The sequence below is a fragment of the Plecotus auritus genome, assembly GCF_963455305.1.
Source record: "Plecotus auritus genome assembly, chromosome: 9".
Classification (NCBI taxonomy): domain Eukaryota; kingdom Metazoa; phylum Chordata; class Mammalia; order Chiroptera; family Vespertilionidae; genus Plecotus; species Plecotus auritus.
Window position 1 is genome coordinate 132,825,241 of NC_137783.1, and position 22,180 is coordinate 132,847,420.

At 40.3% G+C, this 22,180-nt stretch overlaps 1 pseudogene across 1 annotated transcript; it reads left to right on the forward strand.

Annotated features, from left to right (window-relative positions):
• The first annotated feature begins 15,777 nt into the window (after positions 1-15,777).
• LOC308233725 (ferritin light chain-like) lies at positions 15,778-16,375 on the forward strand (annotated as a pseudogene). The gene has a single exon. The product of its transcript is annotated as a ferritin light chain-like (transcript).
• The last annotated feature ends 5,805 nt before the right edge of the window (positions 16,376-22,180 follow it).

Consider the following 22,180-nt stretch of genomic DNA (forward strand, 5'->3'; position numbering starts at 1 on the left):
TGATTTAATAATATTTACAATGAGAGAGGTGCTAGGAAATAAAGAAGAATGGTATCAAGGGTATCACAGTCTGTCCTGGAAAGAATGTACAACTAACTATCCTACAATTGTATTATAGATGAAAATATATGAACAAAAAAAGACATATCTATAAGGAGGAATAATTCTAGTTAGGTATACTGGAGTATTCTGGGAAAGTCTGACAGAGAAAATGACATCTAAGTTGCACTTTTTCTATAGTTGACAAGTTGACATCATTTTCAAGTGCTTCCACGTTTCTAATTGCCACCCCTCGTCTAGACATTATCCAGATTTTCAGTTCTTAGGAAACATAATTCTCCTAATATTATTAAATAGTCTGAATGCGACACCTCTATTTACGAAACCTAGCATTTCATTGTCATTTTTGTCAGGCAGGTCATAGTCAGGCCCATACTACATCTTAAAGTATATTAAGAATCTTTCAACGTGGGGTCATTTTGAAACCAGGTTTTTGTGCTCTTCATATTTTGAAACTGTACCGAAGACTTTACACCAGTTCTCCATCTGAGTTCAGTGTTTTAGCCTCTGGAGACTTTGGTTGGGGGCAGGAGACCGAGTAGAAAGGTCTAATCCAGGGGTGGGCAAACTTTTTGACTCGAGGGCCACAATGGGTTCTTAAACTGGACCGGAGGGCCGGAACAAAAGCATGGATAGAGTGTTTGTGTGAACTAATATAAATTCAAAGTAAACATCATTACAGTCTTTTTTTTTATTTCAATAGTTTTATTCATTTCAAACATTTTAACAAGAAGAATGTAAACACTAATTATTATAATTTGAAACTTCACAAAATGGAGGAATCATAGCACAATAACATACCTTATATTGAAGATGGCAAAGGCAAAATAAAATTGCCTAACAAAGGAAAGGTACAAAAGCCTTTCAAATTAAACTTAAATATAATAAAATAATTTAAAACGAAAACAAATAGAAAAGAACAAAATGTGTAAACAGTAAATTAAACATTTTCTTTAGTGCAACTTCCAAATTATGCCCGGGACATAGATGTAGATGGCAATGTAGACTGGGTTGAAAGGTGTTTGGTCTTTAAAACATCAACTTCAGTGGGAACAGTGTTGTTGGTCTCCTTTTTAGCTAATGCTCTGATACTGTGCTCTCCAGGGGCGTGTCTCCCTACATCACCACGATAACGTTTCTATGCATTCCCAGGGTGATGTTGGGGGACGCGTCTGTGGGCATTACAAGGAGCCTCTGGAAGATTGAGAGGTTGTTCCTTCTACTGAATGGGCGGATATAAATCCACCCACTCAGAAGAAGGAGCTGCGGCCATGTTTCCCGACGTTGCCATGTTAACACTGCTGCTGGTGAAGGAGCGGAGGGGAGAGCAAGAGAACCCTCCGCTCTTTCGGCTCCACGGGCCGGATAGAACAGGCGAAGGGGCCGGATCCGGCCCGCGGGCCGGAGTTTGCCCACAGCTGGTCTAATCTCAGATGCTAACTAATAAGCTCTTCCAGGTCTGTAGCTGCTGCAAATTTAATGAGCAAGCCTTGTGTGCCTTTCTCCAAGATGGTGATTAAAAATGTTGACCAAGACAGAATCATGTAATCTAGGCTTGGGCAATAATATATTAATGCATTTATCCTATTAGGTCACTTATTTTCATTTTAACACTGGCCTTCTGGAGAATAGATACCTTTACCCAAAGAAGTGATGCAGATGATAGGAATATTAGGCATAATAGATGGCTACACTGGGAAATATTAGGCATGAGGTCCTTTCAAGCTTCTTAAATCAGACTACCTGGGCAGTCTTTTATTCAGTCTATTTTGAGGTCTTTACTTCATTTGAAAACTTTCCTACATACTGGAATCCCCTGGAGAGCATTAAAATATAAAGAAGCCTGGTTCCCACCCTTAGGGGTACAGACCAAGCTTTAGTAGTTTGGAAAACTAACTGGGTGATTCTAATGTGCAGTCAGTCAAAGTAGAAACCACTGCTTTTACAGAAAGTCATAAACTCTAAAAGGAAGAGTGTGGGATTAGAGGTCAAACCAGGATAGACTCCAGCTCTATCACTTAATAGTTTTGTGACTTGGACAAACTGCTTCATCTCTGAGCTTAACTTCTTTATGAAATCGGGACAAATAAGACCTCAAATGTAAAGTTATGGGAAGGGTTAAAAGAGAAAATGGGTTTAAAGTAACTAGCGCATAGTAGAGAAACTGTAAATGTCCACCCTCTCTCCTTTCTTCCAAGAGTCCCCTAAGTTGATCTATAGATCAAGGTCAACCATGGATGAAAGACGGATTTGACTCTTGAACTCTTCCTCCTGATGTTCCTCTGAGGATCAGATAATGTTGTAGTGTAACCCCCATCTTACAAAGGACGCCTCAAAAAAAGGTCGAATTATGGAGTCATTTATTAAAAGCCGGCGGCATACGAGGGAGCAAAAGCGCTCCAGACCTCGCAGCCCTGAACAGCTTGCCACTTCTGGCTTACATGCAGAATATCACAAAAGTATCAATTACATCTTTGGGTCTGGAATGAGGAACCTGTTTCGCAAAAAAGCATTTTTACAGAAGCAGAATTTGAGCAACTTAGTTATCTAAAGTATCTACGAATCACTGAATCAACAGAAACACATTATCTGGGACCATCTGGACAATTTAGAATAATTGTGCTGTCCAGATTCCGGGACCACTGAGTCAACCAAAATTCAGTTATCTGTAGCTACTGAGACAATTTAGGATCACTATCTGTCCTGGGTCCCAGAGGAATGTGCTTTGATGACCAGTGAGATCACAATCAATGGCATATTCAAACTGCCATCAAGGGAGTATTCAATCATACATAAGTTCAGAAAAATCAAAATAACTTTTAAATGAGTACAGAACCCAAAACAGCAAGGTTAAAATATTAAACAGCAATTTTTACCCAAGTATGGTTGCTACCATACTTCAATAACTTCACCTTTGGTGGCCTGTGTCTAAATTCCTCTGGCTCACGAAATGACTTATACATCATTTAAAAATGCACAAATGTAGCTTAGTTGGGAAATAAAACATATAATTGACTTTATATTGCTGAATAGAAAAGAAATGTTTCATTTTCCAACTGTGGCTATCAAAGACCAGGCACTGCACAGGTTTCATTAGTAAGCTTTTCAAATGTGCCACCTTATTTTCAGTTTCTCATGTGAGACAATTTTGCATGAATATAGAATTTTTGTGGGTATGTGTGGAACCCAGAAAGAAAAATATATACTAGACAAAACTTTGGATACTGAATTTTTGGACTGGAACCCGGATTCTTGGTTCACTGGAATCGAAGAATGAATCCTCAGACAGAAAGTGGTATAGCAAAGGTAGAGATTTATTGGAGAACAGGTACAGACTGCCACATGGGGAGAGGGAAGAGTCCCACAGAACGGACTCCCATGTAGGGTGGGGAAAGAGTCCCACAGAATGGACTCGCATGTGGGGAGGGGGAGAAGGGTCCCACTGAGTCCCTCTTCCCAATGGCTTATAAAGGCTGCAGATCCTGGTTCCTTGATATCCCCTCTGATTGGTCACTATTCCCTTAGACTGGTTACTATAGTAACTCCTGGGCTCAAAGGTTGAACCTCACATGGCACATGTGAGGTTCTCCCCCCTCCTCCCCTTATTGTTTCCCTATATCCTTTGGGCTTTTTTCTTCTCCTTCTGAATTAAGGGCTTCCTTCTCTTTATTTTGTAAAAATGACCTTTCTTGGCTACTTCCAGTTCCCTTGTCTTATGTAAATATACCTGTTGCTGCCTCCTTGTCTTATGGAAATGTAACTGCACCTGGCTTCCTTGTGTTATGGAAATGTACCTTCTCCCAGTCTGCAGCCCCGCTTTTTTTCCATGGACCCCAATTCTAAGAAATCCCTAAGTCTGCCTATATCCCCCTAAATTTCCTGCTTCACTTTTATTTGTTAACTAGAGGACCAGTGCACGGGCTTTGTGCACTGGTCGGGGGAGCATGCCTGCGGGGATCAGCCTGCTGTGGGAGCGCCACTCCTCCTGGTCAGCTGAGCAGTGCTCCCACTGTGGGAGCACACTGACCACCAGGGGGAAGCTCCTGCGTTGAGCGTCTGCCCCCCGGTGGTCAGTGCATGTCATAGCAACTGGTTGACCAGTCGTTCTGCTGTTCAGTCGCTGGGCTTTTATATATATAGATTTTTAACTATTTCTATTGGAAAATCCTAGCTAGAAATACTTTTTTAAAGAAATATTTTTATTGATTTTGCAGAGGGAGACAGAGAGAGAAACATAAATGATGAAATAGAATCATTGATCAGCTGCCTCCTGCACGCCCCACACTGGGGATTGAGCCCGCAACCTGGGTATGTGCCCCAACCAGGAATCAAACCATGACCTCCTGGATTGTAGATCAATGCTCAACTATTGAGCCATGCCAGCTGGGCCTAGCTAGAAATTCTTAGCATCTGAACTCTTAAATGGTTGTTTAAAAGAAATTTTAAATTAAAGTGATATACATACAGCACATGTAGTGAAAATGAATGTGTTCTTAAGTTTTTCCATTGTGAAAATATATAGCAAAAAGTCAGAGCATAGAATTTAAATTTCATGAAAGTGTAGTGTTTCATTTACATTCTGCCTTCAACCCAAAGATACACCTATAATTGCAAATAATATGAGCAAACAGGGCCCAAATTTATTTAATCATATCTCCTCTCCTGTATTCCTCTCTCCTTTTTTCTCATTTTAAAAACATTTATTGAGATCCAAACGTTCCATAGGCATTGCAAACATAAAGAGTAATTAGATATATGGTTGCTGACTTTGAAGAGCTCACATTCTATTGTAAAAATAATTAAAACTCAACATAGTTGGTGAAAACTGAATGAGGTGGTAGTTCTAGTTAACAGTATTGTACCAATGTCAATTTCCTGGTTTTTATATTGTATTACAGTTGTGTAAGATGTCAGTGTTGCAGGAAGCTAAGAGAACTGCATATGATTTTATGTTTGCAAATTTTATGAGATTATATTTGTTAGAAAATAAAAAGTTTGTGAAAATCTAATATGGCAAAATAAATACTAGGCTAATAGAATAAGGAAACATGCCCCTGCATAAGGAATGATGGAAGGCTTTGCAAAGGAGATGGCATGGAAGTTGGCTCTTGAAAATTGACTAGAAATTTCCCTGGTATATTAGTCTCCAATGGCTGTTATAACAAATATCACAATCTTGGTGGTTTAAAACAGCAAAAATATATTCTGTTGCAGTTCTGGAAACCAAAATTTCCAAATCAGTTAGCTAGGCTAAAAGCCTGGTTTCTTCTAGAGGGTCCAGGGGGAAGAATTTTTTTTTGCCTTTTCTAGTTTCTGGAGGCTTTCCATGTTCCTTGGCTTGTGACCTTTTCCTCAAATCACTCTAACCTCTTGCTTTCATCATCACATGTCCTAACTTCCTTCTTTAATGCTTCCTTTTTAAAAAAGACACTTGTGATTACATTTAGAGCCCACCTGGATCATTCTGGATGCCCTCTCCAACTTACGATTCTTAATTACATCTGCAAGTCCCTTTTTGACATGCAAGTTAACATTTACAGGCTCCATGCCCTGACCGGTTTGGCTCAGTGGATAGAGAGTCAGCCTGCGGACTGAGGTGTCCCAGGTTCGATTCCGGTCAAGGGCATGTACCTTGGTTGTGGGCACATCCCCAATAGGAGGTGTGCAGGAGGCAGCTGATCGATGTTTCTCTCCCATCAATGTTTCTAACTCTCTATCCCTCTCCCTTCCTCTCTGTAAAAAATCAATAAAAATATATTTTAAAAAAACACACAAAAAAAAAACAAAAACATTTACAGGCTCCAGGAATTAGGACCTGGATATCTCTGGCAGTCCTTATTCAGCCTCCCACTTCTGGCAAGGACAGTATTCCTTGGAGTTTATAATTGTGAAAGACAATTTGCCCACTTAAGGAATGATTAATAGTGGGGCATAAGACAAGCAAGATAGATTGGTATATTGGTCAGCTTAGGCTGCAACAATGAAATACCACAGAAGTCCAAGGTCATGGTTCAGGCAGGGGGCTCTGTTTCTGTTCTGGCTTGCCTTCTCTCCTTGAATGTGTCTGAAGAGAGAGGTGTCTTTTTCCTCTTCTTAACAGCCACCAATCCTATGGGATTAGGACCTCACTCTGCTCTCATTAACCTTAATTACATTATAAAAGCCCTATAGCCAAATACAGTCATTTGGGGGTTAATGCTTCAACATATGAATTTGGGGGTGACACAATTCAGTCCATGGCACTTGGCTTCTGGCACATCGTACTTTTCTCATTCTTTCTTAATATATTTAAGTTTCTGCTTAAATATCACCACCTCAAAGAGGGCTTCCCTGACTATCCTATCTACAGTAGCTTTCTTTGTGTGATACCACTGTGCTTTCCATTCTTTTGTAGAGCATGGGGTTAAGAGCCTGGAATCTGGAACAGACTGATTTAATTGAAATACTGGATCCATTAATTATGAACTTTAAGAACTTGGCTAAAATATTTAACTTTTCTATGCCTAGGTGTCCCCATCTGTAAAATGGGGATAATGATAATATCCATCTCCTATGAGCTAAATGAGTTAAAATATACAAAAAGCTGAGAATATTGGCTGAGACAATTTAAGGTCTCATTAAATTTTAGTTACTATTTTAAAAATCATATTTGTCAATAGAGAAAAATAAAAACTCCAAAAAAACAAGGACTTTCTACCTTGCTCAACATAGTATCTCCTGTGCCTAGAACACTGCCTGATACATAACAGATGTCCCCTAGATATTTGGTGGAAGAATGCATACATGAATGAATGGTTTCTTGGAAGAGTTTCCAGAAGTGTGTTTGACAGTGTCAAATGCTTCAGACAACTCAACAAGTGAGGACTTAAGTCATTTATCAATCAGAAGGTCATTGGTGACTTGAGCAGTAATAATAGCCATAATTTATTGAGGCACCTTGTTAAGTGTGCTAATCTACACAGTGACCCTACAAGGAAGCCATTATTATCACCATTTGCAGATGACAGAGTATTTCAGCAGCTCTGTGGGACAGGAGACTGAAGAGAATTGAGAGATGAACAGGAATTACAGATATGGAGACAACTGTATTATAATTGGCAGTTTATTTAAATATATTAGCCTATAATTTCCATTGGTTGGAGACATAATCTATCAACTAATATTATCAAAGAAATCAAGTACCACTGAAGCAAAGGAAATGAGGAAAATATGAAATAAATCAAATTTCTCATCTTTATAATTTTGTTTTCTCTTGGACCATCTTAAATGCTATGTAAGTGACAACCTCAGTTTTTTGGATCCTCTGTTTGCAAATACACAGAAGATATATAAAAATCACCATTTTAGTAAAAAGCTTACTAGGTGAGAAAGATGTTTTTACAAATCAAACTACTAAAGAGATTCCAAGCGGACTTGGAAACCAAATCAACTCAACCTGTGGCAGAATGATGTCAGAAACAAGTCCCTGGAACATATGAGAATTCCAGGTCTGCACCTCCGCAAAGACTGTTACATCTTTCAGATGGTGGGTGAGGGAGTAGGAGGAAAGTACCTGGGTAGGCCTACAACAACAAGCTTTTTAATAGTTTCCCGTGATTATGAGCTACATTTCTGGAAGCTGCGACTGGGGCTTGAGTGTTTACATTGATCTTGCTAGGATAATTAAAGACATAGGTGCCTATATCAGATAATTTGACTTCTATTTTGTTTTTTGTTTTTTGGTGACCTGGACTCATATGCATGTCCATCCTGCTTGTCACTTTTCAGAGCTCAGTAAGGAGAGAGCAACAATGAAGAGGTCTGATAGTCACCCTGGGTAAGGAATACTATGAACTTTCTGCCTTCTGATTTCAATGGGAGGCTGCAATAACATTGTTTGTTTTCAGGGCAATGGAAGGCCATGAGCAAGGCTCCAATGGTGAATCTGGATCCAGAGAAGGCACGGTACCTACTCCTCACTCTGTTCATTTTTTTAAAATCTGTATTAGTTTTCAAGAGCTATGTCTCCCCTCAGCCCAGCCTTCCTATTGCTGTTCTTCATCAGTTCTCTATAATTCGACATTTTCTTGCCCCTTAGACCTAGCTGTTTGGCTGTTGATAAAGTTGCCTATTAGGGATTGGCAAGGGGTAATGGGCGGTGAGAAAATCTGGATTTCCAAAATAAGAGGGATAATTTTAGAATGCATTTGTTACTTGGAGTATTGAAAACTAAAGCTGAAAAATATAGCTAATCAACAGTCTCTTCCCGCGCTCCCCCTCACCCCCGCCCCCTCAATTTACCCAATTTAATTTAAAGCCTCTGTATTGCCAGGGTGACCTTTCCTGTTCTGTGCTCACATCACCATATGAATTTTAAGTTCTCTCCTGCCTCTGTAGCTATGTTAAGTTGGTAGTTAAGTCCCAGACTCCTGCTCTGAAGCGCTGCACTGTTCCTCTCAGTGCTGGGCGGCAAGGGGTTAACCGTCGCCAGCGCCTACCGAGTTGTAAAAGGAACTGCTGAAGCTGATCAATGACCACTGTTAAGACCTGGAAACCAATTATAAACCTGAAATTTGTGATGAACAAAGCCCTGAAACACTGGGATGAAAACTACTGAATTAGTCCAGTTCATTAAAATCATTAATAGTCATGAAATGAAAACCACCGGAGTCCAAAAAGGCTTAATGCTCTATCCATATTAATTAGATGGGAGCAAATCTGAACTGAAAAGCAGCACATGCTTTGTAGAATTAGCAATTGGTCTCTGCAGACTACACAGATCTCTATTAAAATTCAGTTTAATTAAAATTGATCACGTTAAGAAACTGATGTGGTTAATTAACTGAATTCTTGGACTTCTTTTCATACATTTCACAGACGCCTTGTACCCTGCTTTGTTGGGTGACACTTCATGTTGCACAGAGCAAATCCGATTGCAAAGGTTAACTCTCTGTGTTCCTGGAGATGATACAGATCGTGGAGGATGGGCGTGGAAGGGGAGAGGGAGCTAAGCTTCATGAGGAGTCAAACCCCAAGCTAAACTCGAGCAAACTCCTTTGGAAAACTGGCCCCATTCATGGTGTATAAATTAATGTGTACCTGTCTACAACAAAAAATGTTCTCTCTCCCAAGCTGCCATCTCTGGAGGAGCTGAGAAATAGTACCAAAGATTAAGAGAGTCATTCTAATGTTGAAGGCAGGACAGTGCAGAGTTGGTGGGATGTAGTTGCACAATAAGGAGAGGCCACACCAGTCTGGCTACAGGCATTGTAGTTTTGTTGCCCATAGAGCTTCTTACTGTTTGGCTCAGAGTAAGTAATTTTGTGTTTTTCCATTTGAAGAATGGGAAAAATGGCATTTCTAGATTTCACCAGAGTGCGTGGGGCTTAAAACGATGGCAATAGCCTCACTTGGGGCTGTCCAGTTGCTCATGGCCAAGTCTACTCCTCCCCAAATGCACCAAGCCTATTGCTGCCAACAGAGCCTTTCCAAGACTGCAGTTAATTATGTCACTGACCTGCTGAAAACTCTCTAATGACTAATGCACTGCCTACTGGATAAATTCCACACTCTGTAAATTTGAATTCAGAGTTCTGCATCATCTCGTCCAACGTATTTTTTATTTTCTTCACCTTCCAGCTCCCTATGAAATATACTCCCGTTTCAACCAAATAGGCCAATTTACAAACTTGGAATTCCTTATTTTCTTTCCAGCCTCCATTCTCTTTCTCTTAGAAATCTATTTTTATCCAGCCCATGCTTCAGGGTCCAACTTGAATCCCACCTCCATGAGGTCCTTCTGTCATCAACCTTCCTGTCCTTCTGTAGTAGGTTTTATCTTAGATGCCTATTTGGCTCTTGTTCCTCAAACTCTGAACTAATACCTCATGATGTACTTTAAAATCTTGGTAGGTAGAAGTCATCTCTTATATTTTAACTAGAGGCCTGGTGCACACAAAATTCATGAACGGGGGTGTGTCCCTCAGCCCAGCCTGCACCCTCTCCAATCTGGGACCCCTCGAGGGATGTCCGGCTGCCCGTTTACGCCCAGTCCCAGTAGGATCGGGCCTAAACGGGCAGCCGGACATCCCTCTCCCAATCCAGGACTGCTGGCTCCCAACTGCTCATCTGCCTGCCAGCCTGATCACCCCCTAACCACTCCCCTGCGTACCTGATTGATGCCTAACTGCTCCCCTGCCAGCCTGATTGCCCTTAACTGCCCTCCCCTGCAGGCCTGGTCATCCCTAACTGCCCTCCCCTGCAGGTCTGGGTCCCCCCCAACTGCCCTTCCCTGCAGGCCCAGTCACCCCCAACTTCCCTCCTCTGCCGGCCTGGTAACTCCTAATTGCCCTCCCCTGCAGGCTTGATTGCCCCCAACTGCCCTCTCTTGCAGGCCTGGTCCCTCCCAACTGCCCTCCCCTGCTGGCCATCTTGTGGTGGCCATTTTGTGTCCACATGGGGGCAGCCATCTTTGACCACATGGGGAAGCCATCTTGTGTGTTGGAGTGACGGTCAATTCGCATATTACTCTTTTATTAGATAGGATGAATTATTTGCAACAGGCATTGGACACAATGTTGCTCCATAAATGTTCATTAATAATGAGGATGATGGTTATCCTTTGACAGTTTCTGGCAATTTTTCCCAGAGAGGGAAATTTGAGTTAGATATTTTATAAGATCCTATCTAATAAAAGAGTATTATGCGAATTAACCATCACTCTGCTACACCCACAAGCCATGCCCACCAGCCAATCAGGAGAGATAGAAACAAGATCAATTAATTAATGGTCACATTTATCTGTCATTATTTTCTTGATTTGATCAAGCAAACTATTTATGCCAACCACTGTAACCCTGCCTATATCTACTCATTTAGAAGGGCAACTGTATTTTCCATTCCATTCCTTTTCCTGAAATTCATAATCAAATTCATACTTTTTAATTTTATATAAAACAAGATATTCTTTCTTTCCCAACTATTTATGTCCCTTCAAGAAGATCTATTCTCACACTAGTTTATTTGCTATTGCTTATTCTTTCCCCATCTCTACCACTTTGACAACTCAGGTTTTGCTAAAATAGTTTAACATTTTTAGTTCTAATCCATTATTTTGTCTTCCCTTGAAAAATGGCTCTTATGTTTTAAAATCCCTATATAGCTCAAATATTTATGCACTCAGGCAATTTTTTTAGCTATATATTTCCCAGGGTTTATTGTTTTTTCTTCTGTCTTCTCCTATGTTCTCTATTCTGACGTATTTATTTTTAATGTAAGTGCTTTCCTTAAAAGGGGCATGTTGGCACTAAATTCTTTGAACTCTTTCATGTGTACAAATATCTTTCCAACCTCCTGGTGGTTGAATAACAGTAAATCATTCTCAATCATCTATGGATGATATTTCAATGCCAGAGAGATTGTTTTCTCTTGCAAATAGTTGTTATTTTCCCTCAAATTATACTTGGAACTCAGTAAGGCCTTTTACTCATCAGTCTCATTTTCTTAAGCAAAGGGACTTTAAATATTGCCTCTCATCTATCTGTGTTTTTTCTCATTCTTCTAGATCTTCTATTATTTATGTTTACACATCTTCCAAGTCTTCTACCTTTTCCCTCATGATTCCCATCTCTTTGTAGTTTTGCAAATGTTTTGGGCTATTTATTCCATTTGATGTGCTGGGGTACTAATCCATTCTCTGATTCAATTCATAAATTAAACATTTAGTTAAAAAATCATGATTTCTAGGCTCACAGATTCTTTAGGGATTGAAATAGAAACTTCTTATTTCTTGCATTATTTTTGTTGTACCACTTTAGAAACTGCCTATCTATTGAACAGCTCTATTTAATTAAGAGCCACCTTTTCTGGATGTTCTGTATATTTTTCTTCTCTCTGGCCACTAGAGCCCTTTACAGAAATTATAGTTTTCCTTTGCCTATTCAGAGAATTGAGGCCGAGCTCAAAGAGTAGGTACTTCTGTGGATGGTGAGACACAAAGATATCTCTGTGTGTGTGGCTAAATACCAGCTGGCAGGTGCCAGTACCCAATTGAGGTTCCCTATCCTAGGGGAAGAGACTTGGACATCTCCCCTAGAATACTTTTGTGTCAAGGCACCACTTTTCCTCTTGGGATGTCAAAGATTTGCAACAGTGAGAAAGTCTGGCCCCAACTTTCTGTCTGGATCTATAGGGCCCCCGAATCCTGCCTGCCTGACAGATAGACTCAGGGGAGGAGGATTGCTGTTAGACAGGAATTGAGATCAACAAACATTGGGAGTACCTTCAGGGTGCTACATTCCCAGCATTCCCCTAAATACATTTCAATATTTTAAAATGTGAAATATAACACTCCTACAGAAATGTGCATGAATCATAAATGTCTGTATAACAAATGACTATAAAATGAATCCTTATGTAAGTACTACCAAAGTCAATACATTGAATAGAATATTGCTAGCAACCCAGAAGACCTTTTTGTCTTTCTTCTTTAACACGATACCTTCTTTGCCCCTCTAGAGGTAAATCACTAGCCTGATTTTTATGGTAGTCAGTTTTCTTGCCTTTCTAAAAAAAAAATAAGTCTTACACTTGGGTATGTATCCACACACAAAAAAAATTAATTTAGTTTTGCCTTTCTTTCTCTCTTTCTATGTATATACAGGTTGGGGCAAAAATAGGTTTACAGTTGTTCATATGGGATATAATACAATAATTAATAAATAATAACACAAGAATAAATTCTGTGTTTTGCATACTGAGAACTTTAAACCTACTTTTCCCCACCCTTTATATATCTATATCCTATTAATTGTATTTCTACAGAGAACCCTTTTCTCTGGATATTTATGGAGAGAGCTCTAGTATCTCTTCCTGTTCTTATAAGGGTATGAGCCCTATTAATTTAAGGCCCCACCCTATCACCTTATTTAATCTTAATTACGCCCCCCCTCCCAAAGGCCCTATCTCCAACACAGTCACACTGGGTGTTAGAGCTTCAACGTATGGATTATATGAATTTTGGAAAGGACACAATTCAGTCATAGAAGTGCTGCTATAAACATTCTCAATATGTGCTTTGATTCACATGTACACAACTTTCTCTAGAACATATAATTAGGAGCAAAATTGATGGCTAATAAGGTTGCATGCATGTCTTTGACTTTATTAGATGATGCTAACCTGATTTTTAAAGTGGTGGTGTCAATTTACAACAACCAGCAATTTATTAGAGTTTCCATTACTCCATGTCCTTTTCAACATGTTGATTTTTTTTTTTTTTAACATTTACTAATCTGGTGTGTATGTAATGTAATCTAATTCTAGTTCTAATGTGCATTTCCCTGATTCAAGGTTAAGCAATGTTTCTCAGATAAGAAAAAAAAAAAAAAAGACATAGGCCTAAGGAGTAATTTAAAGCTAAGAGAGTGGCCCTGGCCAGTGTGGCTCGGTTGGTTGGAGCATCATCCTGTACACCAAAAGGCAGTAGGTTCGAGTCCTGATCAGGGCACATACCCAGGTTGTTGGCCTGATCCCCGGTCAGGGAGAGTACAGGAGGCAGCGTATCAATGTTTCTCTCTCTCTCTCTCTTTCTCCCTCCCTCCCTCCCTGTCTCTAAAATCAATAAAAAGAAAAATTTTAAGCTAAGAAAGGGGAAGTAACACAGATGTGCTAAATGTTTCATAGAGTGGCAATCCCTCTAACAACCCTAGAGGTGGCTTCTATTATCACCCCATGTTCAGATAAGGAAGTTGAAATTTAGTGAAGACATACAGCCAGACAGTGCAGAGCTGAGACTGAAACCCAGACTTGAACTTCTCCTCAGCACTGAGTCCCTGTGCTTGCAGAAGCTAACTAGAGCAGCAATGTGGCTGAGCATCTAGAGCAGGACTTACTAATGATAGGAAGAGCAGGCATGAGGCAGTAGCAGTTGGTGAAAATTTTCAGAATAAGTCATGAAAGTGTATTTTTAAAAAGCTTGTTAGCTAAGGCCTTAGGGGGAAAAATGCAAAATGTCAGCAAATTTGAGATTTAGTCTTAACAATGCCATGAAGTTTTGAGTACTTGTGGCACCCAAAGTAAGAGGTTTTTGGATTTTAAAACTCAAAGCTTTACACTTTTTTCTGCTATTAAGAAAAAATATAGCCCTAGCCAGGTAGCTCAGTTGGTTAGAGCATCATCTTGATACACCAAGGTTGAGGGTTTGATCTCCAGTCAGGACACATACAAGAGGCAACCAATGCATGCATAAGTAAGTGGAACAACAAATCAATGTGTCTCTGTCTCTCTCTTTCTCCCTTCCTCTCTCTAAAATCAATCAAGAGAAAATGTTTTAAAATAAATATGTACATTTTTTACCTGTCAAATTTTTGGAAAGTTCAAAAACCCACAAAGCGGAAAATAAAAATTACTCTTAATCTCCCTACCCAAAGTTAATCACTATTAATATTTTATATTATCTTTCCAGCATTGTCAGGCCCATAAACATGTATTATTTTTAGACAAAGTTGAGATCAGACTGCATATGCTGTTTTGTGATCTTTTTGCCCTAAATAAAATATTGAGAATTCTTTTTCATGTCATCAAAAAAACCTGCACATGATTTTTAATAATTGTCCACTTTGGGTTGTATCATAATCTTTCTTATAACATTTCAAATAACTAACTCTATAATGAAACCATCCTAATAGATAAATCATTGCCAATTTTCAATTACTTCTTTAAGCAATATTTTTAGAAATGTACATGACTGTGAATTTGAGCTCAAGGCTCCTCCTCTTTGCCTAGCAGGAAATCAGATTTGCCTTTAGGGTTTCACAAGAATTTGAGAAGCTTATGTGGTGCCTACAATGCAAGGGAATAACACATTCACCCCACACCACCATGCACAGCATAGAAACAGCATTGGCCAAACCCCTATTGTTCCTGGAAGCTGCATAACTCTCCTTCTGTGCCACCCATGAGACAGGAAGACTTGACCAGGCCTGGGGACCTCAGTGCTCAGAGTCCAGTCTTTCCAGGGACACCACACAGCTGCTCCTCTCTGAGCCCTTGTTACCACGCTGGGTGCTGCCAGGGAGAGGGCATGGGGTCGCGGTCCCTGCTGCCTCTCTCCTCAGTTCGGGAGAGAAAAGCCTGGTCTTTATCTTTTCATGATCTTCAAAGGCACTCTTCTCCCTGACTCGACACTTAACATAGGTTCTTCAATGACTCAGGCTTTTCTACGAGACAGGACATGTTCCTGCCTGCAAGCAGCCTCGGCTCTCCAGCAGCAAACTTCCCTTGGAGCAAGGAAGCCCCAAGATTTTGCTACCTGCTTGAAATGGGGAGGGGAAAAAAAATATGAGAGCACCACCAATCAAATCACCTTTGATCCCCATCTGTACACATTTCTAATATTTTCTCTTGCCATGTCTAAAAGGCTTGTCCAGGTGATTTCTGTCTAGTGGAACAAATAGAACATACATAATTGTATCACAAGGTAAAAGAGTGAAAAGTCACATAAAAAGGCACTGATAGGGTTCTTGTGAAATTAAAAATAACAACAGAGCGCACTCGGAAGTCCCAAATCTGTCTCTTGCTTCAACAGTGTTTGGGCGGAACAGACCCAGGGACACCCCTTTTTCCAGCCTCCGGCCACTCTCCTGCGTCTTATCCAGTCACCACCTTCAGAACCACCTCCGGGACCAGCCAACACACGGGGGGGTTTTTTCTACCTTAACTCCTTATTGCCGAACAACCATGAGCTCCCAAATTCGTCAGAATTATTCCACCCAGGTGGAGGCTGTGGTCAACCACCTGGCCAACCTGCATCTGCGGGCCTCCCACACCTACCTCTCTCGGGGCTTCTATGGATGATGTGGCTCTCGAGGGTGTGGGCCACTTCTTCCGCGAGTTGGTGGAGAAGAAGCTCAAGGGTGCTGAGCATCCCTTAAAGCTGCAAAACAAGCGCAGTGGCCGCATTCTCTTCCAGGACGTGCTGAGGCCTCCCCAGGATGAGTGGGCAAAACTCAGGACGCCAGGGAAGCCGCCCTGGCCTTGGAGAGGAACCTGAACCAGGCCCTTCTGGAGCTGCGAGCCCCGGGTTCTACCTGCGCAGACCCTCATCTCTGTGACTTCCGGGAGAACCACTTCCTGGGTGAGGAGGTGAAACTCACCAAGAAGATGGTTGACACCTGACTAACATCCTTAGGCTGGCGGCCCCCAGGCCGGGCTGGGCGAGTATCCCTTCAAAAGGCTCACCCTCAAGCACGACCAGGAGCCTTTGGAGCCCAGAGGCCTTTCAGAGGCCTCTCTGCACCCCCTGGTGTCTCTGGCTTTGACCCGAGCCTCCTCCTGAAACTACTAGCCATTCTTTTAACCACCCTTGATTCCACTCCCATGCATGGGACCAAATGAAACAATAAAGCCTTTTGCCTCAAAAAATAACAATAATAATAAAATAACAACAACAAACTCAGTACGTCTCCTAGAAGAGGAAGCTTGAAAATGGATACAGATTGGACACTCTAAGCAGAAAGGACATTGTGAACAAAGGTAATGAGGCAGGAAACCAAGTGCTTAAGGTCTTGCTGTTCAAAGCGTGGTCCATGGACCAGCCCCATTGGTATCACCTGGAGTTTGTTAGAAATGCAGAACCTCAGGACTCACTCCAGACTGACGGAATCAGAATCTGCATTTTAACGAGAACTGCAGTGATGATTAAGGTTTGAGAAGTGCTGTTGCCCCTGGGAACATGTTAGAAATGTAAATTCCGGGGAATCAGAAGTTCTGGAGGTGGGGTCCTGTGAAGAATTCTGATGCATGTGCAAGTTTGAGAACCACTGCTCCAGAGCTGAGATTGGACAACTAAACTACAAAATATTTTGGGCGTTGCAGGCAATAAGGTCTCTGCCACAACTAGTCACCTTTGCTGTTTTAACAAGAAAGTTGCAACAGGCAACGTGCAATGAACAAGCATTGCTGGACTCCAATGAAACTTTATTTACAAACTAGAGGCCCGGTGCATGAATTCGTGTACAGGTGGGGTCCAGCTGGCTCACCCTAATGGGGGCCCATGGGGCTGGGACAGTGGAGGGGAGGGGCCGCAGGCAGTTGGCCAGCTGGCCCTGCCCCCGATCGGGGTGTTGGGGGCTGATCAGGGGCCAGGCCGGATGGGAGTGGGGCTGATCAGTGTCCAGATCAGGCCGGTTGGCTGCCACAGTGCGCGTCATAACCACTGGTCATTCTGGTCATTCTGCTTGTTGGGCTTTTATATATATATATAGATTGGTGCTGGATTTGGCCTGTGGGCTTTCATATATAGAGAGATTGCTGCTGGATTTCACCTGCCCTGAAATGGATTTTCAAAGGTGACTGCATATTGGAATCATATCCTGACATCCAGACAGTATCCCATACCAATTAAGCATCTCTGTGGTTCAGGTGAGGAATCAATATTTTTAAAAAACTCTCCCAGTGATTTGAATGCATAGCTGGGAAAGAGAACCAGACACTGTAGGATGGAATAGAAGGCCCCAAAAAGAGGGTGTGAGAGGACCAAAGGAGATTAAGCGAGAAGGCTGGCTAGAAGCCTGAATGTGGAAGCCTTTTACGTTGGGATATTCCCCAAACACCCCAATCACATGGAGATTTGAATATCCATATAGGTCAGAGTGTGCATTTTCATTTTTTTCTTAAGCACATGTTACTGCATTTAAACCACAATATTAAAAATGGGAAACGTCAGAACAAGGGATGGGCCAAATGGCTTTTAATTCCCCAACAGCAAAACCCTGTTAATACCTTGCCCTGTGTCAGCAAAATAATTGTGGTTCAAGTGAATATAAAAGACTTCCATTCAATCTTCTCCCTCCTCCCTAAGGCAAAGGCTTTCTTATCGTGGAGAAACAGTTCTCCTCAAACTGTCAGGCCGCATCGGGGGAGTTGAACAGGAATTATAAAGCCAGGCTAAATCAAGGCATCAGCTGGGAGGGTGACATTCTTCTGCAGGAGAGCTTTTTTAGCCCCTTCTCTGACCACAGCCTCCTGATGTTGGTGTATACTAGTAAATGCTGGGAAAGGCGGCCAAGGCTTGGCAGGGGAATGGATTAAATTTCTTTGGTAGCAGAAGCTGTCACTGGCTAACTCGAGTGAAAAAAAGAAAGGGTAGCTGGAAAGACCTGCAGTGGCCCATAGAATAAAAGGGAAAGCTGAAGAGCTAGGACAGAACCATGGCAGATCCGGGCCTCTGAGACAGGAGCTGTGGACAGACTCTCCATGGTGCTGCCTTTAGAGGCATGAGCTTTGTCTGCCCTATAGTCACTCCATTCAAGATGCCAGTCCCAGGAAGAGAACACCTGATTGGCCAACCTTGGCTTGTGGGATCTTAATGAACAGTCCCACTTTGAATGATGGTTCTCCAAAGTCTACCATGAGGAGGAAGAATAGTGGGTGAGGGTACTCTCACTCTTCAAATTCTGAAGGGAGGCTGTCCATCGGGTCATAGGCCTTGGGAGGAGTCGTTCTTAAAGATCCAAGTCCTCATGTTGCAGGGAGGAATCTGAGGAAGATCAAATACGTTTCCCAAGCCTATTCCTATTCGTGTTTAATGTTATTCATGAAAAAATATACAATTAGGTAAGACTCTAAGCTAAACTCTTCTACATCACTGTGCCTGTGGTTGTGAAAGTGAGTGTGTTTTTTAATTTCCCTGAAGACTCTATGCATGCATCACAGTTGCTCTTTTAAAGATGAAAAATAATGGTCTCTCACATTTATGCAGTGGTTCTTATTAAAAGCACCGATTGCTCAGCTCCATCCTCCAGAGATTCTGATTCAATAGGTCTGGGTTAAGACCCAGGTCACTGCTTTTATAAACAAGCGCCTATATACAGGTGGTCTGGACACTACTTTGAAAAACAATGTGGTCCCACACACAAATGTTTGTGAAAGTCAGGGTGCAATGTGAGGAAAGCTTATACCCATAAGACAATACGAACAGGAGAGGAGGTTAAGTCGGGAAGTGTGTGTCTTAAGGGCATTCAGATTAAATCTATTTTTAAGCACCTTGTAGGCCAAACAAAACCTATTTGCAGGAGAAACTCTGCTCTCACATATTCTATAAGTTCTAAGTCTTATTAGTGCCTCTATATGAATTTTACTGCTCAGTGAACTTCTAAGAGAGACAAAACAATTATTATTCCCCCCTTCATCAATAAAAATTGATGAGAGAAGTGTAGAGTGATCCACTGGAGGCTAAATGCAATCTGCTGAATTTGAACACAAATCTTCTAATTCCTAAATTTAGAAACTTTAAAATATACCCAAGTAATACATTCTCCTTTATTTTCTCTGTGATGTGGTTTGTATAAACAACATTCCTTTCAAATGTGATTATCTCTGTTTAGCCATAAACAGGGCAGAAAAAAAGTCTGTAATTTTTAAAATATGTAAAAAGCATGTAAAACATGTAGAATTTTTTAGGATTTCAAATAGTGACACAAAGCTTGGCACATTGTAATGTAAAACTGCTACATGCCCCTTTAAGATTGACTCTGTTTTTATAGTTTATTTTATCTAATAATGTTAATATATATTATTTCATATCACAGTTGGATGATTTAGAAACAAAAATATGTTTGGCCCAGATTCACAATTCCTTAGTAGAATAAAAGACCAAGTCCCCACAACAGTTAGAAAGTTAATTATTTATCTTACTCAAAGACTGAATGTTGCTATGACACAGATTAAAACCACACTTTTCAAATAAGGCAGCTATTTCATGTCAAGCTTTGAAAGTGTTGGAGTGAATCCCTCTCCCAGTAATTGGAAATTCTGGACATATTTGACTCAATACTTCAAACTATTGCAGTGTTCATACACGATGTCGGAGTTGAAGAACAGAATTAGGACTAGGTTAGAGGTTAACTGTGTAACATCAGTTTTTCATTGAACAAAGCTTGGTTCAGGGAACATGCTTTGACCTACTCTGCCTTAAAATCTTTGTCATAATGAACCAAATTATAACAAGGTTTTGCAGTACATGGAGACCTTTTGTGGACATTAGAACTGATCAAAGGAACAGGAAGAAATACAGTCTCTTTTGGTGAGAAGGGATCATACTTGTGGTTTTAATTGGGTAAGGTGGGATTAAATATTTACAGAAATACATTAAAGTAAAATGTAAAATAAACTTTTATAACAAATGAAAGAAAAAAGTTACTATCTCTAATATGTAAAGAGTGTTTAAAAATAAATAAAAATATAAATCCAACCAACTACAAAGGTGGCAAATGGATGGTGACAATTCACAAAAGAAGAAATCAAATGACTAATAAGCATATAAAAAAGTCTTACTTTTACTAGAAATGTAATAAATGTAAGTAAAATTTGTTATAATAATAATAATGTTGGAAAGCAATTTTGCATACTATATAAAATTTTAAAACTTCTTATCTGTCCAAATGTATTATAAATAAAGTACTAGAAATACATGTCCATATTAATTTAGAATAATGTTTATGGAAGTATTATTTTATAATTGAAAGAACTTTAGATATCCAATAAAAGATTAATGAAATAATCTAGTGTGTATTGAAATGATACAATATTACATATTTATTTCAACAATCACATTTTCTGTAAATGTTAACATTGTTGGAAAAATTATAATCATTTCAAAAGGAAAGATACAAAATTGATAAGTGGTATAATCTTAATTCTGTTTATAATATACTAGAAGCCCAGTGTGCGAAATCTCACGAGACCCAGACCCAGCACACTGTGGGACCCAGAGTCAAGTCCCTCCTGGTGACCGGTCTTTGGTCGTTATGGTGTTATGACCACTGGGTTTTTATTATATAGATACTCTGTATCAGTCTGCTTGGGCTGCCATAATACAATACCACAAACCTGAACAATAGAAATTTATTTTCTCACAGTTTTGGAGGCTGGAAGTGTAAGATAAGGTACAGCAGGAGTGATCTCTGCTGGAGATATCTTTCTGGCTTGCAGATGGCCACCTTCTTGCTTGTTCTCACATGGCCTTTCCTCTGTGTATCTATACTCTAGGTGTCCTTTCCTCTTCTTATAAGGACACCAGTCCTATTGGATTAAGTCCCTACCCTTATGATCTCATTTAACATTAATTATACCTTTAAAGACCCACTCTCCAAATACAGTCACTTGGGGGATTAGGGAATCAGCGTATAAACTTTGGAAGAGAAGAAAAATTCAGTCCATAACATGTCCTATACACATAAAGGAAATCAGCAAACAGCTGAAAAGATACCTAAGATGAGGTTCCAAACAAAGGAGTTTGTCCTCAAGGAGTTTGGGGCCCAGAATGGTGCGACAACCTGGAAGCTCTCTGAACCCCCTCCTTTTTCGGTGTGTGGGGAGGCTTCATTACATAGGCATGTTTTATTAAATCATTGGCTATTGGTGATTGATTCAACCTCCAGCCCCATTCCCCTCCCAGGAAATCAGGGGTAGTACTGAAAGTTTCAACCCTCTATTCATGATTGGTTACCCTGGCAACCAGCCCCCAACCTTAGGTGGGATCCAAAAGCCACCTTATTACCATAACAAGAGACAGCTTTGTACTTTCAACAGTTAGGAAATTTCAAGGGTTTTAGGAGCCCTGTGCCAGAAACCAAATATATATTTCTTACTATACTATAAATCACAACACAGGGGTGGGCAAGAGTAGGTTTACAATTGTGAGTACATGAAACAGTTTATTCTTGTATTATTGTTTATTTATTAATTATTATATTTTCCATATGAATAACTGTAAATCTACTTTTATCCACTCCTGTATCTCAGGGAGCTACTTGAAGCATGTGTAAATATCCTGTTTCTCATCAAAGTTTGACCCATTATTTTTAGCTGGTACATTAATGATTCTTACCTGAATCAATTATTACTATAATGGTTGTCAAATGGTGATTTCCTAATTTCATCATTCATTTCCATATTGATTAGTTGGTATTCTATTATAGGAGTTTTTATTTCTCCCTAATTTATGTATTTATTAATTTGTATCAGTATTGATTCATGCATTCTTATTTATTCAATAGGATTTAATAGGTTCTAATCTGTTACCTTTTCTTTGATATTTACATGGTCCCCACTGCTCTTCCTTTTCAAATTTCTACTTCTC